The following is a 19838-nucleotide window of genomic DNA, read 5'->3' as shown; positions in this document are numbered from 1 at the left end:
AGCTATTCCTAATCATAAAATGGGTTTGGTAATTGTGATTTTAAAGAGATCCACTGCCACTCACGGACTAGCAAATTCTTCTTCTATCAACAACTACTCAACACCAACAAAACAACAAACAAATCTAAGCTAAACTAAAAATACTGTCAACACGGAAGACCCAGGAATACCCCACTTCCTAGTATCTCTCGAGATCTTCGGAGTCCACCACTCCTAGATCTTTTCTAACTAAAGTATACAAAGTAGTTTATACGACTCACCTCGTAGGATTAGTCTAAGGTCACCTACTTAGGGCTCTCGTCCCCGGCAGCGGCGCCAAATGTTAAGGCGGTTACGCCGCTAGCGGAAGCTAAATAGCGAGAACTCAACCAACAACAGAATTTGTCAGACGAGGACGGAGCTTGACCCGCAGGCGCATGGAAACAACTAGGTCGGTGTCAAATCACCTACTCGACCTTCTAATGACAATCACTACTAAGGAAATCAAATCTAAGTTCTAAAATACGCAAGTGACTGAAATCCTTACTACGAACGAATGCTATACGAAACAGGATCTAGAATCATTGAATCGATCTCAAACTCAAGGGGAAGTCTATACACTAGGTAAGAACAACACCCTAAAGACTTGAACTGCAAAATCAACCTATAACCACTCCGTGCGGTAAACGCGTATGAAGACAGGCCGAAAAATACAGGTGACCGAAACTTGACCCCGATGGTACTAATGCGTAGCTCTACTTGTTGTGGTTCTATAGATATGCTACACGCTCCATTCCGACACACGAGTTGGAAGAAAACTCACACCGAAGCTCGTAGGAACTTACCACACATAGAAGCCGATAGCGCGCACTCTTGGTATCTGTGCGTAGTTCTCGCCGTTGCTAACACAATGGCGGTGTCGCTTCTCCTATGGCGGCTCCGTAGCTCGCGTAGCAAGTAGATAAGACTCTCTCTCTCTCACACATATAGCAAGGCTATGAGTTGTTAATGAAAAGGTTTCATTGTTTGTACCTAGAAGTGATTGCTGTTCATCTTCTATTATGGTTCAAACGTTTTAGAATGGCAGGCAATTGATTGTAGCTGCAAGTATTTATTTTATTTTCTGAACTATTTACATTCCTTTTTTCTAATGTGTGCTCGGAGCACCATATTCGCCATAAGTATTGGCAAGGACGATTATGGATAAACAGGTTCGGATTTGTTTTTTGCTAAATGCATGCATACTAGGTGTTATGGGCCCTAGTGTTTAGCAAAGGCTGATTTGGAATAGCATGCATATTCATCAAGTTGTTGCTTATGAATCATTTTGCACTCTATGTGCAGTATCTCTATGAGATTAATTTTGGGTCTACCAATCACCAATAGAGGTCATGGCCCGGTTTGGGTGCTTGTGGATTTTTCAAGTTAACCACGATGGTTGTTCAGGACATTGTTGATTACTCAACAATATTGTACAATATTGTGATCCCCGTTCACTAGTCATCTGGGATGACTGTCTGTAAACGTGGGGGAAACACACCTCAGTACTGTCAGTTATCCAAGGAGATAGGTAGATTACAAAGTGTAATCTTGTGCTCAAAGATATGCAAAGTGCGTATATTAGCACCAAGAAATCCAATTAATATGCATTTATTGCTCTACTTGGAGTTTGCTTACCATAAGTTAAAGCATGTTAGCGACTAGGCTTAGTCTTTTCATGTATAAGTCAGATTCTCAACCGTAAACACTAACTATGGTGGGGTTTTTTACTGATGAAATTTCAAACAAGTCAAGGAATTAAACTTGGCGTATGAGGTACGTCAGCAAGTTACTCAAGGAAGTGAAAAGAGGTACTCTTTGGGTACATCTTAGTTGTGCTTACTCATTTAGCTACTCAAGTGAGTTCTACATGGAGTTTACACGCTATATTATCTGTGTGACGGTTACATCAAGATGATGGCACAACAAGATAACAATATGGAAATTCAAGATGTTACTCTTGGTTTCATTGAACCTCCTACTGAACTGTGTTTTGGTTAAGCAAATAGCTCCATCCCTGCAGGATGCTCCTGTGGAAAGCATTAGTGCATCATCACTCTTGTTTTCGAGGACGAAAACGCTTCTCCAAGGGGGGAGTAATGTCATGCCAAGGGCAATGCCCAACGGTCAAGGACCAGGCCCAAGGGGCCAATTGCAAGTGTGGATAGGGAATGAGGCCCAAGGGGCTACTTAATGGGAGGTTGTGAGGTTCATTCCTAGGCAGTCCCACCCAGGGCTTCACAGGGGGAGAGAGCTAGTTTGGGTGCAGGCGTAGCCTAGCCTGCAAACAAGCCAGTCCGAGATGGTGTTGGTGGACCCGCAGCCTGGCCTACACACGAACGAGATGGAAAGAGAATGAGATGGTGTAGCTATCTCCTCCGGTTTTCTTTCCTCCCTCTCTTTATGGTGCCATACACACGTCCTATTATCTCTCTCGTCTCCTTATCAACATGATCTCTAGCAGGAAAACCGAGCAATAGTGGTGGCAGATAAATGAGAGAGAGAGAGAGAGAGATCCTAAACTCAGAATGTCCCTTGAGAGCAACGAAAACCAAATATTGCACACAAGCATCGTGTAGCCAAATCAGCTCCATCAGCACCCGGACTTGTCGTGCAGACCAGAGAGAGAGAGAGAGAGAGAGAGAGAGAGAGAGAGAGAGAGAGAGAGAGAGAGAGAGAGAGAGGGAGGGAGAGAGAGAGAGAGAGAGCAGATGCATCCGAGCCTAGTCTTGTAGACCCTCGTCTATAAAAGCCATGGGGTGGAGTTGAGGGATCTACGGTGCAAATTTAATCCATCGTTGATCCCATCTCCAAGGGACAAAAAGATAAGGCTCCCCATTGTCCCGGTCATGACTCCAGCAATAGACCTCTCCCCTCGGACATGCACGCCTTATCCATCCCAACGATCACGCATACGTGCAAGGGAAACAACTCTGCAACTATTAAAACTTGCCCCCCCTTAGTGTGGATATGATGTCCCAAAGCCCCCCCCTCTCCGTCGATCACACGCATTGTCATAGATCCCTTGTCTCAGATCTTGTGGTCTTTATAGACAAGACATGTAGACAGCACAAGACCAAGAAATATATGTTCGATTTGCGCATCAGATCAATGCAAGAGAAGGACCTCCAGTAACTAACCTCATTCTCTCCACATAGAAAAATAACTCCATCTGTTTTTCCTTTTCCCTTTCATCCATCACCCAAGAAGGCATCTTCAAGGATATCACTTTTTCAACCCCCAAAAAAACCGTATTGGAGGTACCTACTAGGTTCTCTCTCACTTTTAAAATGTATTTCTAATGAATTCAAAAAAATTAAAAGGTATTCTTAATTCAAAGATTCCCTCAACAACAAACAAAATGATGTGCTAGTCTATAGCAGGTACTCGCGAGAAATGACGAAGCATGTAGACCTGCAACAGTGTTGGCTATAAAAGAAGGATGCAACATTGAGAGAGAGGAGAGAGAGAGAGAGAAGGGGAAGGGGGGGGGGGGGGGGGGACACTATGAAGAAAAGAAAACGCTAAAGAAAAAATAAAGGAGAAGAGAAACACCTCTTTATATGGACACAAAATGTCTTTTGACTTTCCACCTTCATATGTGTTGACTTTCCACTTTCATATGTCTTTTCTTTCCCCCCCTTTTTTTTTCCAAAACTCACAATTGTGAGTGGATAGTATTAAGTACATTAGAAATATACACCAACCTCGAGCTCAGAGGATTACAATTTTTCTGCTTGATAGAGAAACCACAACTACTCCTAGCATTTACTTATTACAAGATGTCATCATGACATGTATTGTTCTAGACCAGTCCTCTGAGGCTTGTTTGCCTCCAATCATGTGGATCATCACTCTGCTCTCTTGTATGATTTCACAAAAGCTTGCCACAACCAGATCCCCCTCAAACACGCGGTGGTTCCTTGCTTGCCAAATATGGTAAAAGAAGTAGTACCTCATTATTTGAGTGTAGACAAGAAGAGCAGGACTTCCCAACCTGCTAGTACCAAAAAAAGGGCTACACCAGTTAGCCTCGTGCATTAATGCATGGTAAATGTCTTTAGAATGTGGTTTCCTAAAGAGGCTACTCCCGGGCCATCTCCAAGCGTCCCATTCAAAGTTGCATTCATAAATTGGCATCACCACCTTATCAAGATCTTTCATCACCCTGTAGACTAGTAAGATCTCAAAGCCATTCACTTGAAATTGAATGTCTAAAGAGTCAGCATTTTTCGAGCACTTCCAGTTGTCATACCAGAATTTCTCTAGTCGAACGATCCCCTTATTATTCACATTCTTGGCCATTTCTATCCAATAGGGACTTTGCGGCGGCCCCATTATTTTAGAGAGCCAAGGGCACCAGTGTAAAATGGAGTTCTTAAAGTATCTGGTTGCATCCCCCCATTCCACAAACCTCAGCTGCTCTTTTGCACTTCCTCATCAGTTCCCCTGAGAGTCCACCAGATCTAAGATAAGACCACTTCGGGGCAAGAATTTTGTCATGCATCACAACCCCCTTCCACTTTCTCCTTTTGATCCTAGTTTTACTGCATCAAGCATTTCCTTGGTCATGATAGCCCAAGCTTGATCCTGTTTAGCCATTGAGACCATAAATTTGGCACAAAGGGCCTTAGCATGGGATACAGGGTTAAGAATGTCAATCCCTCCTTGGTCTACCGGGCGAGCAACTACCTCCCATCTAGCCCACTGCCATGGCGAGAGGTTTTCGTGTTGTTCTTCCAAAGAAACCTTTTCACTCGTTTTAAGAATTCTTTCCAGTTACACTTATCCATCTTGAGCACGGGGCTGAGGAAAGTAATATACAGGATCATAAAAGCATTAATCACTCTAATCCGGCTTTAGAAGGTGAGGAGAACAAACTCCCATCTTCTCATTTTGAGCTTATTTTTTCAAGGACCCATTGAAATCTTTGCCTGTGGGTTACGTCCATCCCTACGGGGGCTCACACGTGTATGAATACACTCCCTTTTGAGATAATCTCTCCTGTCCAGAATGTAGGGTCAAAAGAGTCGTTCTCCGACAGTGAGATAAGTCTTGACTTCTCTATATTGCACTTGGATCTCGATGCCATGATAATTGTTTGCACAATCTCCAAAGCTCTCCTAAAAACTTGAGGGCACGCCTTCAAGAATAGGAGCAAATCATCTGCGAACATTTTGGCCAGTAGCTAGTCGTTGCACGGTAATGCCAGACCTTGAATCTCTCCCCGCATAGCACTAGCTTCGAGCATCATAATGAGAGGATGGGACCCGATGGCGAAAAGCAAGGGGGCCAGGGGACATCCTTGCTTAATAGACCTTTTAACCTCAAAAGAGCCCAAAATTCTGTCATTAAACAAGAGCTCTCAATGGCTGCGAGCGCTTAGTGTGCATATGGGAGACAAAGGCGAGGCCCAAAGCCTAGAGCTCCCATGACTTTGTCTATATAGGACCATTCTATCAACACGGAACATCTGTCTTTTCCTTTTTTAAACTCAGCCTTCCCTTATCCACTTAATATGTTTTGAGAGATTTTTTATTTTTTTGAGATTGGGGAGACCTAAATAGATTCTCTCTCACTTTTATTCATTACTTTACAAGATGCTTTCAAAGATTTCGAATCCCATTTTCTCAATACCTGACCGTCCCATTGTCAAGCCAAGGGCTAGAGGGCACGGCTCGACCAGGGGGGTCAGGGACCTAGGCCAAGGGTCGGACTGAATGTGTGGACAGGGGATCCATTTAGGGCAAAGGGCCATGGGCCCTCCTATAAAAGGTTGGCTGGGAGGAGGATCCAGGATATAGTCTCCCCTCGGCCTTTAGTACTGGTATCAGAGCTCAGGAGAGGGGAGAGCTATGGAAGAGGGTAAAGGATCTTGCATGCTTTTTGCATGGTAGCTGCAAGATCTCTCTCTCTCCTCTCTCTCTCTCTCTCTCTCTCTCTCTCTCTCTCTCTCTCTCTCTCTCTCTCTCTCTCTCTCTCGTTCCAACTCTCTTGTTTTAACTTGAGGGCGTGCATGGAGGGTCGAGCCGAGGGCGGAGCCGCAAGAGTCACCCCTTCTATGGGGAATTTCATGGCGAGCTCAAGAAATTGAAACAGGGCGAGAACCACCCCATTGTCGAGGATTGGGCCGACGGTTGACCGACACGAAACCGAGCACATAAGAGCTCATTAGCATGGCATTGAGCAAGGCTGCAATTTTTTTCACTGCTTGACCATGAATGGAGGAAGGGCGACGCTCTGTCTCTTTTGTTCTCCCAGCGCACTCGGCCATCTCTGATGCAGGCAAAATTTCGTGTATTTTTTTTGGTGCCCTACCCAATTAAGGGTTGAAGCCCACAACTAGGGTAGGCAAGGCATGGTCTACGACCAGCATGGCTAATAACAAGGACCATGCGGAGTATCCACAACCATGAACGACATGCAAAGCACAACCTGCAAGGCATGTAAGACTGTACACCAGCTCAAGGATGTCCGACAACCTGCCGATGTTAGAGCCATATCTTTTGGTATGGAGCACTTTCCGTATGCAGGTATTGGCATGACAAGGATATGATCTTCACTATTCAAGCAAGGCTTGACTCAAGATTGGAAGTGGTTCGAGGTTCAAGGATGCTCGAACATGCAGGCAATGAGGCTGCCACGACAAGTTGCTCGAGGGCATTTTGGAGGTAACCAATAGCTTTCAATTTCGCTTGTTACTTTCCTTCAAAACATATTGCATCAAGACACAAGCAAGGCTTGTGCAAATTGTGTTGTTATCAAATTTAAGCATGGCTTATCCACGGCGTCAAAACTCAGCACGGTTGGCTCATGCCAAGGTTTGTGTTTAACAAACTTTGGATATCCAAAGATCAATAATTGGTTTGACAACCAAAATCAAGCAAGGCTTGAGTGAGCAATGATCTCATCTAAAAGCAAGGCTTCCTCCCATGCCTGGCAAAGGTCAAGACATGGTAGTGTTTGCGAATCTCATAGAGATCAGCACAGTCTATTGCTAGCCTTGATGAAGGAGGCGCAGGTACTCGGTACAGCCGACCATTAACTACAATTTCAAGTAGTTGTTCAGCAAGTTTCTCGAGCTTGACTTCTAGGCAAGTTGTTTGCCCATGATGCATTCAAATACTGATATGATCCACTCATTGTTGACAAGCATGATCCAATGAGTTTTCTAAGACATTATGAGAGCACGGCTCTGTCTCCACAAACTTCCAGAATACAGTAACCAAGCCAAGCTAGTATGAGGTACATCCCTTGCAAGTGTTTTTTTTGTTTTTCACTACATTGTCAGTTCGAGAAGGTCAGTTAGCTATGAATTCTCGACAAGGTCGACTTTATTTTTCTCTGTAAATCGGCAAGACTATCTGCTAACTATGCGCACCAGAACTCCATGAGTTTTTACATCCCACGAGGGTGTATATGATACATACGCAAATTCACTCGAGCACTATATATGGCCAAGAGCCGCATTTGAGCAAACTCCCAGAAACCTGGCCACAACTAGGTGACAAGGTTAGTATAATTTCAAGTTATGTTTGTTTTTGTCTATGTTTTGCTTTTCATTTTGGAACAGATTTCTCTGATGTGAAAACAAAGTTCTTGGGTAGACTCTATACGAAGCCGTTGTTCACGGCACAGGGCTTTGCAACTTTTCTTGCGAAGAAAGTCTTCTTTTATGTGAAAAGCTATTATCGATTGACTTTAGCACAATGCTATCATCTCACATCTTTCACACTATGTGGATATAAGCTCACAATTTATGCAACGGTGCACTGTGATGTATCCATGCCAGTGTAATCATGCAAGGCACGTATCCCAAGGGCTCCCATGGTTGAGACGGTCATTGAAGCCAAGGGCTTATTCTTCTATTTTCTGCTTTGTATGCATGGCATACTAGTACGATGGCTGTACAACACTCATCATTGCATATGATTACGCTACATCAGTAGCTACTTTGTCAAGGACGAGTTCAGTTGTTGCTATTTTCAAACATTTTATTTTTTTGTTTATTCACAGGCAACGTGCCATACATCTGCACCCTGATAGAGTCATGATCACACACAAGGTAAGTGGGTCAAGATGTGACTTCTGGTACCTCTCTCTACGAGGGCATGATACAATTACACTAATGTACGCTTATAAGATAAGCTATGACACAGCCATGGTATGCACTGGAGCATTTGAGAAGAGCATACAACACATTAGAATAAGGGGATTTTCTCATCCCAGCAATCTCTCTCTCTCTTTCCAATTTCTATGCGGGAAAGGTGAAACTAGGCATGATTTTATTGCAATCTTTTTATGTCAATACGATAACAGGAAGGGCTAAGCACTATCTATTAACACCTATTTTGGCATGGCTAAGAGCGTTGGCATGGCTAAGTGCCATCTGTTTGTAGTCCATCAATGATTGATTTCACGATCCAACACTTCTATCCAGTTAAGTACCCATCGGCTATAATGGAAAAGCAAGAGTCTTGCCATTAGTGATTTTTTGGGCATTATTTTAGCACTACATACTTTGAGTGCAAAAATCCAGTTGAGTTCTTGAACGTCTTAAACTCGTAAGGGCTTACCTCTACCAAGGTGTATAGATGACGCCAGCATTTCAGACAGCACGGCTGCTCACAAAAACCCAAGATTATGGATTTTTGGGTCCGAAAAAGATCTAGTTATGAATACAATTCCAACTTCAGTGGATCTTCTATTTTTTCTCTAGCACTACGAGTGTCTATATGAGTCCATTTTCGGGGTAAGACCCAACTCGTGATTATTAAATCACTTATTAAGTGGGATGGTCAATTCTTGGAATCTTCACGCTTGCATTTTCAAGGAAAGAAGTCCACAGACTGCCAAGGGGTAGTGAAAAAGTTTCCATTTCCAACGGAATGTACTGCCATGGGCCAACCCAAGGGGGGTCACGAACATAGGCCAAGTCCTGCTGCTAGTTGAGTATTTTTTATGCACAGTTTAACCAAGGGGTTTGACAATGTTGATTTTAACCAAGGGGTCTGGATTGCAAAGGCAACACCCACGGTTACATGTGCAAGAGGATTTCCAATTAGCGAGCAAAGAAAATCGAGCGAAGCCAATTTTTTAGCAAATTTGAGCGACACCCTTGACAAATTGATGTGAGCACAAGGGATATTGACAAAAATGGGGATGAATACCAATTTGCCAGAGTCTTATGAATTAGAGCCACGTCACAAAAAAAAATTGTATAAATATCTTGTTTGCTCCCGTGCCGACACAGTGCTGATTGAGGAAATGTCCCACTTGCTGCTCGGTTTGCTTTGCAAGCACAATAGTTTGCAACGACATGGGATAGTTAATGAGTAGCACCCAGTCATACTGAGAGAGAGGCATATGACAGTAGCCACTAATGTGCCCACCTCTGTATCTTGCTTTTCATAACTTTTCCCCAGATTGTGTGGAGCAAGTGCATAAAAAAAAAGCATGCGATGCACATTGAATGTCTATTCTTGGCCCTTCAACAATATGCCGTGTCGGCACGGAAGGGCAAGCAACAGAGTCCGACGCCTTGCAGTGAGATCATGTCTCGTCAAAAAAAGCATAAATTTGTTTACCCATTCTTGGCCCTTCAGCATGCCGCGCTGACGCGGAAGGGCACGCAGCAGAGTCCGAAACCGTTTGAGATCATGTCTCATAAAGAAAATAGCATAAATCGGTTCACCCGTTCTCGGCCCTTCATCATGCCGCGCCGGCGCGGAAGGTCAAGCAGCAGAGTCGGAAGCCTTGCGAGATCTACGGAGTTTTGGCAAAGTTTACCGGTTGAGCGTGCTAGCACAATATGAGCCGAGCAATCACGGACCACATATGAGCGCCGTCGATCCAGGCCAGACCTTCCAACAAGGAACCCGCCACCTTCTCTGTTTCCTAGCCTACTCACTTTCCCGTTTTCTTTATAAATAACCTCTACTTCAGCAGCAGCTCAATACCATCTCACAACAGCGGAAGCCAGCTACCTTCAGGTTCGTGAAGTACAGAGCACTTGTGTGTGTGTGTGTGTGTGTGTGAGAGAGAGAGAGAGAGAGAGAGAGAGAGAGCGAGCTCAGTGGCACGCAGATGGTGCTGATGAAATTGCCGCCAAGCCTGTGTAGGCGGGGAGCTACACATGGAGGTTGCTTGACGTGAAGCAGGTAGTCAAATGGGGAGAATTCACCACCTGCGAAAGACAAGGTTGAGGAGGCACGGATTGCGCATCAGGGCCATCGGGGGTCCGCATCTAACGGTAAATGCAGCCCGTGCAAAAGGCCTCTTACCCATTCTTGGCCCTTTAGCATGCCGCGCCGGCGCGGAAGGGCAAGCAGCAGAGTTCGTAGCCTTGTGAAGTTGTGAGATAATGTCTCATTAAAAAAATGCCATAAAACAGTTACCTGTTCTTGGCCCTTCAGCATGCCACGCCGGCGCGGAAGGGCAAGCAACAGATTCCGAAGCCTTGTGAGATCGTGAAAAAAAACCTTGTGAGTTTACGGTTCTTGGCCCGTCAACATACGCGTCGGCGCGGAATGTATTGCAGCAGAGTCTTCAAAGATTTGAACGCTAAGTCATGAGGAAATTGACCCATTCTTATATATCTAATACTAAATGAACAGCCCTGTACGGTTCTGGCCTTTTTCGCATCGACGCGGGATAGATTTCGCGTGCTTTTTTCATATTGAGTGCTCTGCATGCATTACAATTTTCAGTAGTTAAGAAGGTTTCCTCCTTTACTTTGCGCCCATGGATTGTGATGCACGAGTTGCCGACCGACTGTCCGCCTGCAGGTGATCTGGATTGGATTCTGGCAAGCTCAAATTCTAATTGCACGTGCTTGGACGTACACTTTTTCCCAGGCCCAAGAGCTAGAAAAATACATTTTCCCTAACCAAAGAAAGTAGGTGATACACTTTTTGTAAAAAAAACTAAGAGGAGAATAAAATGAGATGCCCAGCGCCTCCACTTAAGAGAGTAAATTAGGAGAAAGCGAACTCAACTGCCGGTCAACGCCATCTTTCTCTCTCCTGCTTGCGCTTTGTTGTTCCTCTCTCTACCTACTGTAGACGGTCCTTGTGTTGAGCTCCTGCCAGAGGATGTCGTGGCTTAGTTCTAACTAAGCCTCACGTGACCATGCCCTTAGTTATTCATTCAACCTTCCAATTATGCCTTTAACTTCGCAACTATGCCAAAATTGCCATAGTGACAAAGGGTGGCATAGTTATTCATTTAATGTTCTTTTGTACGTGTCATCTTGAATGGGGCGTAATTAGTTCAAATTACAGATAACTAAGCCTCTCGTGAGCCATAATCAGCGGGAGGCTCTAGCTATGTGATCGATGCTTGCTTACTTAGGAACAAGTCCTTGATTTTTGCCTCCAGAGTACTTGTGCTTCAGTAGAGCAGTAGGTATCCGATGGAAGAAATTCAAAAAATCGTGCAATAGCTCCAAGTGGAAAAGGGAAGGGTGGGAAAAATAAAACATTAGTGGAAGGGGGGTGAGGCAGGCCACGACGCTACGCATGCCACATCTCTCACGCGAAAATTTCCAGTCAGTGTTTGCCAGGAAATATTGTGTGTGTGTGTGTGTGTGTGTGTGTGTCATTGGAGTCTAGAGTGGAGGCAAGGTAGGAGACATCTCTCTCTTTCTCTCTCACGAGCAACGATTCTCTCTCTCCCTCTCTCTCTCTCTCTCTCTCTCTCTCTCTATATATATATATATATATATATATATATATATATATATATATATATATATATATATATATATATATATATATATATATATATATATATATATATATGACAGTGTCGCGTGACCAGTAGACTATAGGAGAGGGGGTAGACACATCTCTCTCTCTCTCTCTCTCTCTCTCTCTCTCTCTCTCTCTCACAGGTCAACGAGCACATGTGGCAAGGCTGTGTGATAGGGCTTGACATAGTGTGTCTGCAGGCCGCCTATTTGCTGGCGGAGAGAAGAGGAAGTATTTGCAGGGGGAAGCATATGAGCAGGGTGAGGGAGGGCAATAGAGTCATGGGGGGTCGTGGGGCATGGATGTGGGGCACTTGAACAAAGGAGGAAAGAGGAGGTAGGCGTGGGCAGGGACGAAGCTCGTGGAGAATTGGGAAGGTGGAGTGCAAAGGAGGTAGCCGAAGAAGGTGGAGGACTTAATAAAAAATCCAATTTGTGTCACAATTCTCTTTACTTTTGCTCGAAAAACGACACGCTCGGATTTTTTTCCTCGATGTCTGGAATTCCTCGTGGCGAGATAGACAAGCACAGTAGTTGGAGGTGCGTGACAATGAAGCAGGCGAGAGAACATTCGCAGGGTTTTTTTCTGTATCTAAATCTAAGAGGATTTGCCAATTTCTTTAAAAGCTTCCTGGCGCATACCAAATTGCAATACCATGAAGATTCCCCAACCCCTTATCTCCCTTCACTCTTTGCAAAAAACTAGCCGTCTGCTCCCTCGCCCATCTCCTACACCATCATCCCTTGGTTGTGCCATGTACTTTTCATGAGATCCTTTAGCTCTAATGGACCATGTTTATCGTCGTATGACCCCGCTCTATTTTCCATCGCCAAATCTCCTTTCCCCCCTTCATCCTTCCTTTCGAGTGGCTGCCTACATCCCTCCTCTCGTATCTCCTGCTTCAGTGTTGTTTAAGCCATCACCTTGGAGACTCTTGTTGCAGTGCGATGTATAGTCACCCTAACATCACTCTTCATTGCTCTCTGGACAACCCTTGTATGGCCAACAACTCTGTCCCCTGCAACTCCCCATTCCCTTGCATGCATGCACAAAATTAAACAGATGTGCAAAGCAGACGAAGAGCAGGGTGAATCGAGAATAGAGGAGGGTTGAGAGAGAGAGAGAGAGAGAGAGAGAGAGAGGGGCAAACACATGATGTGGACTTCCATTCTTCCAACGAGTTTCCAATGGGATCTCCCTTTATTTCACTTGAATACAATTTCTTAGAAGCAGGGACACATACTCTGGAGGTCGATTGGTCTAGGGCAATAATAATTGAGAGTCGAATTCCTAAGGGACTGAGTTTGCGAATCCTTCATGTAGAATTTCAGAGAATGTAATACTTGAGAATGAAGTTGTGGAAATACAAAGGTTGGGAGGACATATTCCTTGGTGGTATCTCATGATTAAATGAATATTGGAGTGAATACGTATGTGCCCTCAATTCTCAATTCTGAAAGAATCCAAATAAAGGGAATAAAGGGTTATGCCCTCACTTTTAGCTTATTGATGGGAAAGGAGATTGTACAATTTGGACATGGCAAAGATGTCACAGCAAAGGTAACACATTGCTGCGAATGTTTTCTAGCAACACGATTGACCTAGTGAAGCTTGTTACCAGTTCTCGATGTGCAAAGCCCTGCAGTGCCACTACTGAGCTCGACTATGACATGGGTGCCTTGCCTTCAAGACGGCGAACTGGAGGTGATGCGAGAGTGCATGGATTCCTATGATTACGTCCTTTGTAAACATATATCATGCTCACTAGCATACATCTTTGGAGTGGTTATTACGTGTGCACATGTTGTTTATATGGTTACAAACAATGGGAATTTGGTGAGGGATAAATGACCTGATAAGATTCTACCTAATGAATTTAGAGAAGAGTGAAGTTAGATAACACCACGTATGGCCTTAGTGAAACTAAGGCCATATCAATCCGCGTCAATGCCGACTGGTTTTAGAATGTGGATCCAGGTGCGGTGTTGCAACGAGGCTAGGTACTATTGCGATAGATATTCTATAAATTTTGAGAATCTCTCTAATACACAAAAAATTTATTGAGGGACTCGCTCATTTTTTTTGTCGCTCGAAAAAACTCGCTCGCCATCTTGTATAACTCCATGTGCAATATTACTTGCATTTCACTAATTTTCAATTAGTGTTCCTAGGCCTTTGCAGGCGAGAAATTTGGGCAGCATGTGCAAACCATGCTCTTAAGAGAAATGACAAGGTCATGTATGAGGAGCCAAGAAATTTGGGATGTAGTGTCCAAATTAAGATTCTGCATTATGCAGTTATAGACCCACTTGTAGGGTTTATTTGGCACATGTTGTCACATGGGATGCAACATGGTCTAGGAACTCACGGAGTTCAATTTAGCCAGTGTGGCGCAAGGCTAATGAGGGTCCCCCTCACTCCTGTCGTAGAGTGTCGCAGTTACCTCCACGCACAAGTACATCTTGTACTAGAAGGATGTTTTTTTTTCTGACATTATTACATGAGACATATTCCACATGTGAGGAATATGAGTCTCTAGGACTGACACTGGTGCCCACTATTTCAAGTATGTGTCACAACAAAGTCCCTAGGTGCTGGTCAAATCCGTTTTACAGACCATTTTCAGCACAACGTGTCTAGAACAATTTCAGTGGACATAAATTTACGGATACTCAGAATGAATTCTTAAGGTACAAGTGTTGTTAAACAACATTAACGGATGGTTGTTTACGCATATAGCAAGGCTATGGGTTGTTAATGAACATGTTTCATTGTTTTCACCTAGAAGTGATTACTGTTTCACCTTCTATGGTTCAGATGTTTCAACAAGGCTTGAAAATAATTGCAACTCAAAGTATTTAGTTTCTTTTCAGAACTATTTACATTTCTCTTTAATGTGTGCTACGCACATCACATTCGCCATAAGTATTGGCAAGGATGATCATGGATATACAGGTTCGGATCTGTTTTTTGCTAAATGCATGCACACTAGGTGTTATGGACCCTAGTGTTTTAGCAAAGGATGATTTGGAGCGGCATGCATATTCATCACATTAGTGCTATGAAGCATTTTGTACTCTATGTGCAGTATCTCTATGCGATTATGTTTGGATCTACCAATCACCAATAGAGGTCATGGCTTGGTTTGGATGCTCGTGGATCTTTCAAGTTAACCAAGATGGTTATTCAGGACATTGTTATTTTCTTAGCAATGGTGTACGTCATTGTGATCTCCGTTAACTAGTCATTTGGAAGACTGTCTGTAAACCGTGGGGAATCCCACAAACCTTACCACTGTCAGTATCCAAGGAGAGAGTCATGTTACAAAAGTTATGCTAATGTCAGTATCCAAGGGGATAGGCAGATTACAACGGTTATCCTGATGTCAGTATCCACCTGGATAGGCAGATTAGGTAGATTACAAAGCACAATCTTGTGCTAAAGGATATGCGAAGTGCGTACATTAACACCAAGCAATCCAATTAGTAAGCATGTATTGCTCTAGTTGGAGTTTTCTCACTATAAATTAAAGCAAGTTTGCGACTAGGTTAGTCTCTTCCAGTATAATTCAGGTTCTCAACCTTAACCACCGGTAATGGTGCATTTGTTTACTGATACGAGACGATAACAAGTCAAGGACTTAAACTTAGCTGATGAGTTACGTCATCAAGTTACTTTCATGGAAAGTAAGAAGAGGTATTCTTTAGATATCTCTTAGTTTTGATAGTTCGTTTAGCATGCTCATGTGAGTTCTAAATGGAATTTCTATGCTATGTTGAATATGGATCGATTGCACAAGACGGTTGCAAAGAGACAACAATGTTGAAAATCAAGATACTCTTCTTGGTTTCATTGAACCTCCTACTGAACCGTGTTCCGATCACTTAGACAGCTGGATCCGACAAGGATTCCACTGCCAAAAACATTAGTGTTCTTCTGAAGATGTTTTTCACTTTTGTTTTTTAGGACGAAAACTATTCTCCAAGGGGGAAGTAATGCCAAGCCAAGGGCTAGAGGGCACAGCCCGACCTACGGGGGTCAGGGACCTAGGCCAAGGGCCAGACTGAAGGTGTGGACAGGGGACCCATTTAGGACAAAGGGTCATGGGCCCTCCTATAAAAGGTTGGTTGGGAGGAGGATCCAGGATTCATTCTCTCCTTGGCCTTCCACCAATCCTACCATTGAAAAATGCTAACAACAGATTCGATCTTGATTTGGGATGCGATAAGCTCTGAACACCTTTGTTGTAACCACACCACCTGTCACATCAAGCTGTGAGCGTTTGCAGTCCTCAACATTAGAAAAAAAATTCCATGGCACGGCACTGCGACTCTATCTGTCTGCACTCCCACTCCCGCTTGGTCCCCATCTTTGCCCCCTACTTCGAGTTCGGTGCCACCTCCGCCTCCTCCCTCCCCGTAAACAGAGGCCAAACACCCTCATTCCTTTTTCTCTCTTCGATGGCATTGCATTATCATTTTTTATTCCCCTCTGTATTTCTTTTCCAACATGGGTAACATCTACTCACATACTACCTACTCGCACCAGTAAAGAAACTCGGTTCCTTTACCAGACGTTGCCCCGACCACTAAACAGAAATCCACGTAAGGCTGCTCCCTCCTTCCTCCACGTGTCTTCTACATGCACAACTCTCTCGCCCTCCCTTGCCCTGCCCCTCTGCAGTGACTCCACCTCAACCCCATGCATTTGCTTTTGCCTCAGCCTCAGCCCGCTAATTTCGCTCGTCTGCACTCCGGACAAAGAAAGAGAGAAAGAGAGAGAAAGAGAGAGAGAGAGAGAGAGAGAGAGAGGAGCCAAGTACTATAGTGCACATCCAAAAACCCTATAGAGTTGAGCTCGCCCTGCTGCAAAAGACACAAAGAGAGAGAGAGAGAGAGAGAGAGAGAGAGAGAGAGAGAGAGAGAGAGAGAGAGAGAGAGAGAGAGAGAGAGAGAGAGAGAGAGCTGCTTTGGCCGTGTGTCCCACTACCTGCGCACTCCACCTCAGTGTTGGAGTATAAAGCCCAATGTGGTCGCCCAGGTAAGTGGGCGGGCCGCCAGGTATGTACACATGTTCTTTTGTAAAAACCTAATAAGAACTCACTATGCTCTACACATTATCGTAGAGCGAGTTCACCATATCGTCGTGCTCTTCTTCTCGCACTCTCTCTCGCGTCGCACTTCCGCTCGTACTCCTTCAACTGGTATCAGAGCTCAGATCGAGGCTCAGGGCAGCACTGCAGGAGGCTAGAGTCACCAACTCAGATTGGAGTGAAATTCGACAGGCGAAGACACGGCCCCAAATCACGTGGGAGAAACCGAAGAGCTTGGTGTTGTCAAAATTTCATTCTGAGGTCAGCTCGGCCACCGTTCGGCTTCGACAAAGGTCTGCGCAGGCCATTTTCGACTACGTGGTCTCGGCGGGTGCAGATCCGACTCTGCAAATTTGGGGTTTTCGGCCTACGATTGCAGGTGCTGAGGATATCGACACTCCCAGAGTGTTGATTTGTGGCTGTCTACACATCGAAGGACGGCTCACAGTTCTTGGAGGCGACGACACGGGCGCATCTACACACAGACTGTAGGCGACATCCACTAGTTCATCAGGTAGCTTGTGTTTGTTGCTTGATATTCCAGATTTCATCCTGACATTGCAGGTAGTTCCACATGGGATATATTGTCAGAGATGATGTATGTTTGTTGAGGGTTTGATGGCTGTGAGTCACGCAGCAAACAACCGCCGCAGCGATTATAGCATACAGTGGGAAATTTGTGGATGTATGACTTTGTGGGAAGTCTATGTACTGTCAGATTTACTGCAGCCTTTGTTGAGGGCCGAGTGAGGTTTTATTGAGCTGGGGGATTCTCGAATGTTGAGATGCTTTCGGTGATACAAGTCTTGGAGTGATCCCTCGAGCACCCTTAGATAGGCAGCTAGGATGTATTGACTGTGAGTTAGACAGTTGGGATTGCATCTTTGATTTACTGCCATTGAGGCATTGTCCCAATCTATGCTTACAGGACAGTGACAGGACAGTGAGAGACAGTATAGGTGTAGGACAGGTTTACCTGCAGCTTACAGTGTCAGAGAGACAGTGTTTTTTGAGCTGTTTTTTGGTCTGTTTTTAGTACACCAGAGCCATTTTACAAAGGAGACTCTGCCAAAATTTCTGCAGAATCTGAAGCTTTCTTGGTTCATTTGACAAGTTGATATTGGTTCATAGGTCTGTTTATAGGGGAAACTCTGCCGAATTTTTCCCAGAAAAGTAAACTACTGTGAAGCGTAGCTATGGCTGGATCACAGGACACTGCTCTTTACAATATCAAGAAGCTGGATGGAACCAATTTTCCATTGTGGAAGAAGCAGATTTGGCACGTGTTGGTACAAAAGAAGCAGATAAAACCTATAAAGCTCAAGGGGATAAAACTAGAAGATATGGACGAAGATGAATGGAGCGAAATGGATGAATTGACACTTTCTACCATTATGCTGACTTTGGCAGAAAGAGTTTACTTCAATGTAGCAGACGAGATGTTGGCTTATCAAGCATGGTTAAAGCTGAGTGATCTTTATGAGAAGTAGAGTGCAGCTTTACAGGTATACTGGCTTAAAAAGCTTGTTGACTTGAAGATGAAAGAAGGGACACCTATGTCCAATCATCTGAATGAATTCAACACAATCTATAGTCAGTTGTCAGCTCAAGGTGTCAAGTTTGATGAACCTGTTAGAGCTATGTTCCTGTTGATCACATTGCTGAAAAGTTGGGACACTTTTCTCACAGCTTTGAGTAATTCTGCACCTCCAGATGGTTTGAACATAGCAGGTGTAGAAGGAAGTCTGCTTACTGAAGAAACCAATAGAAAGACAATGGACAAAGGCAAAGGAACAACCTTAGTTGTCAGGGGAAGGACCAAAGAAAAGTACAAAGGTGGAAAGAGGAATTAGTCTCGTAGCAAGTCCCGCAGTGCTAAAGGCAAGAGTGACATAGAATGCTACCATTGTGGCAAGAAGGGTCACATGAAAAGAGACTGCAGAGAATGGTAAGCAGAAAAAGGCAAAGAGAAAGCTGAAGACCATGGTGAGAAGAACAAGTCCTCAGTGAAGATTCAAGAAATAAATGTGACAAACACTGTTGCAGAGGATGACAGTCTAGTGTCAGGAGACATCTACTTCTTGAAGAATACAATGGACTCAGCTCTTCTTACAGCATCTAATGGAAATGCACTGAGTGACTGGATTATAGACTCAGGGGCATCACTTCATGTGTCTCCAAACAAGGAGTGGTTTACCTCTTATGTGACCACTAAAGATGATGTTCGGCTAGGAAATGGGCAGCCATGTGAGATCTTAGGTGTTGGAGATGTTCAATTGAAGTTTCAGAATGGCTCTTCTTTCACGCTAAAGAATGTGAGACATGTTCCCGCAATTACAAAGAGCTTGATCAACACAGGTTTACTTGATGATGCTGGTTACGTCACCACTTTTGGACAGAACATGTGGAAGATGTCCAAGGGTTCTATGACAGTAGCACATGGAGTAAAGTCTGGAGGACTTTACATGATTTATGTATCAAATGTCTCTAAAAATGTAATCAATGTAAGCGAGCAGCCGAACGTTTCTTTGTGGCATAGCCAGTTAGGACATATGTCCAAGAAGGGAATGGAAATCTTGTCTCGTTCTGGTTATTTGCTTGGCTTTCCATTTAATGATTTTGAATTCTGTGAACATTGTATGTATGGTAAGCAAACACAGCAGCCACATAAGCATAGAAGCAATAGAAGAGATACACAGTTGGCACTTGTTCATAGTGATTTGTGTGGACCTATGCCTAACCTATCTCTAGGGGGAGCTTAAATGCTTACGCACTGACAATGGTGGAGAGTATGTTTCAAAGGCCTTTCAAGACTTTTGTGAGTCAAAAGGTATAAAATGTGAACTTACTGCTCCTTACAATCCTCCTCAAAATGGTGTTGCTGAGAGGATGAATAGGACCATACAAGAGAAGGTCAGAAGTATGTTGTCTAATGCACAGCTGCCAAATGGGTTTTGGGCTGAAGCTGTATCAACAGC

The sequence above is a fragment of the Adiantum capillus-veneris genome, chromosome 10 (genome assembly GCF_014529385.1).
Source record: "Adiantum capillus-veneris isolate H3 chromosome 10, ASM1452938v2, whole genome shotgun sequence".
Taxonomy (NCBI): domain Eukaryota; kingdom Viridiplantae; phylum Streptophyta; class Polypodiopsida; order Polypodiales; family Pteridaceae; genus Adiantum; species Adiantum capillus-veneris.
This window is presented reverse-complemented; position numbering follows the sequence as displayed.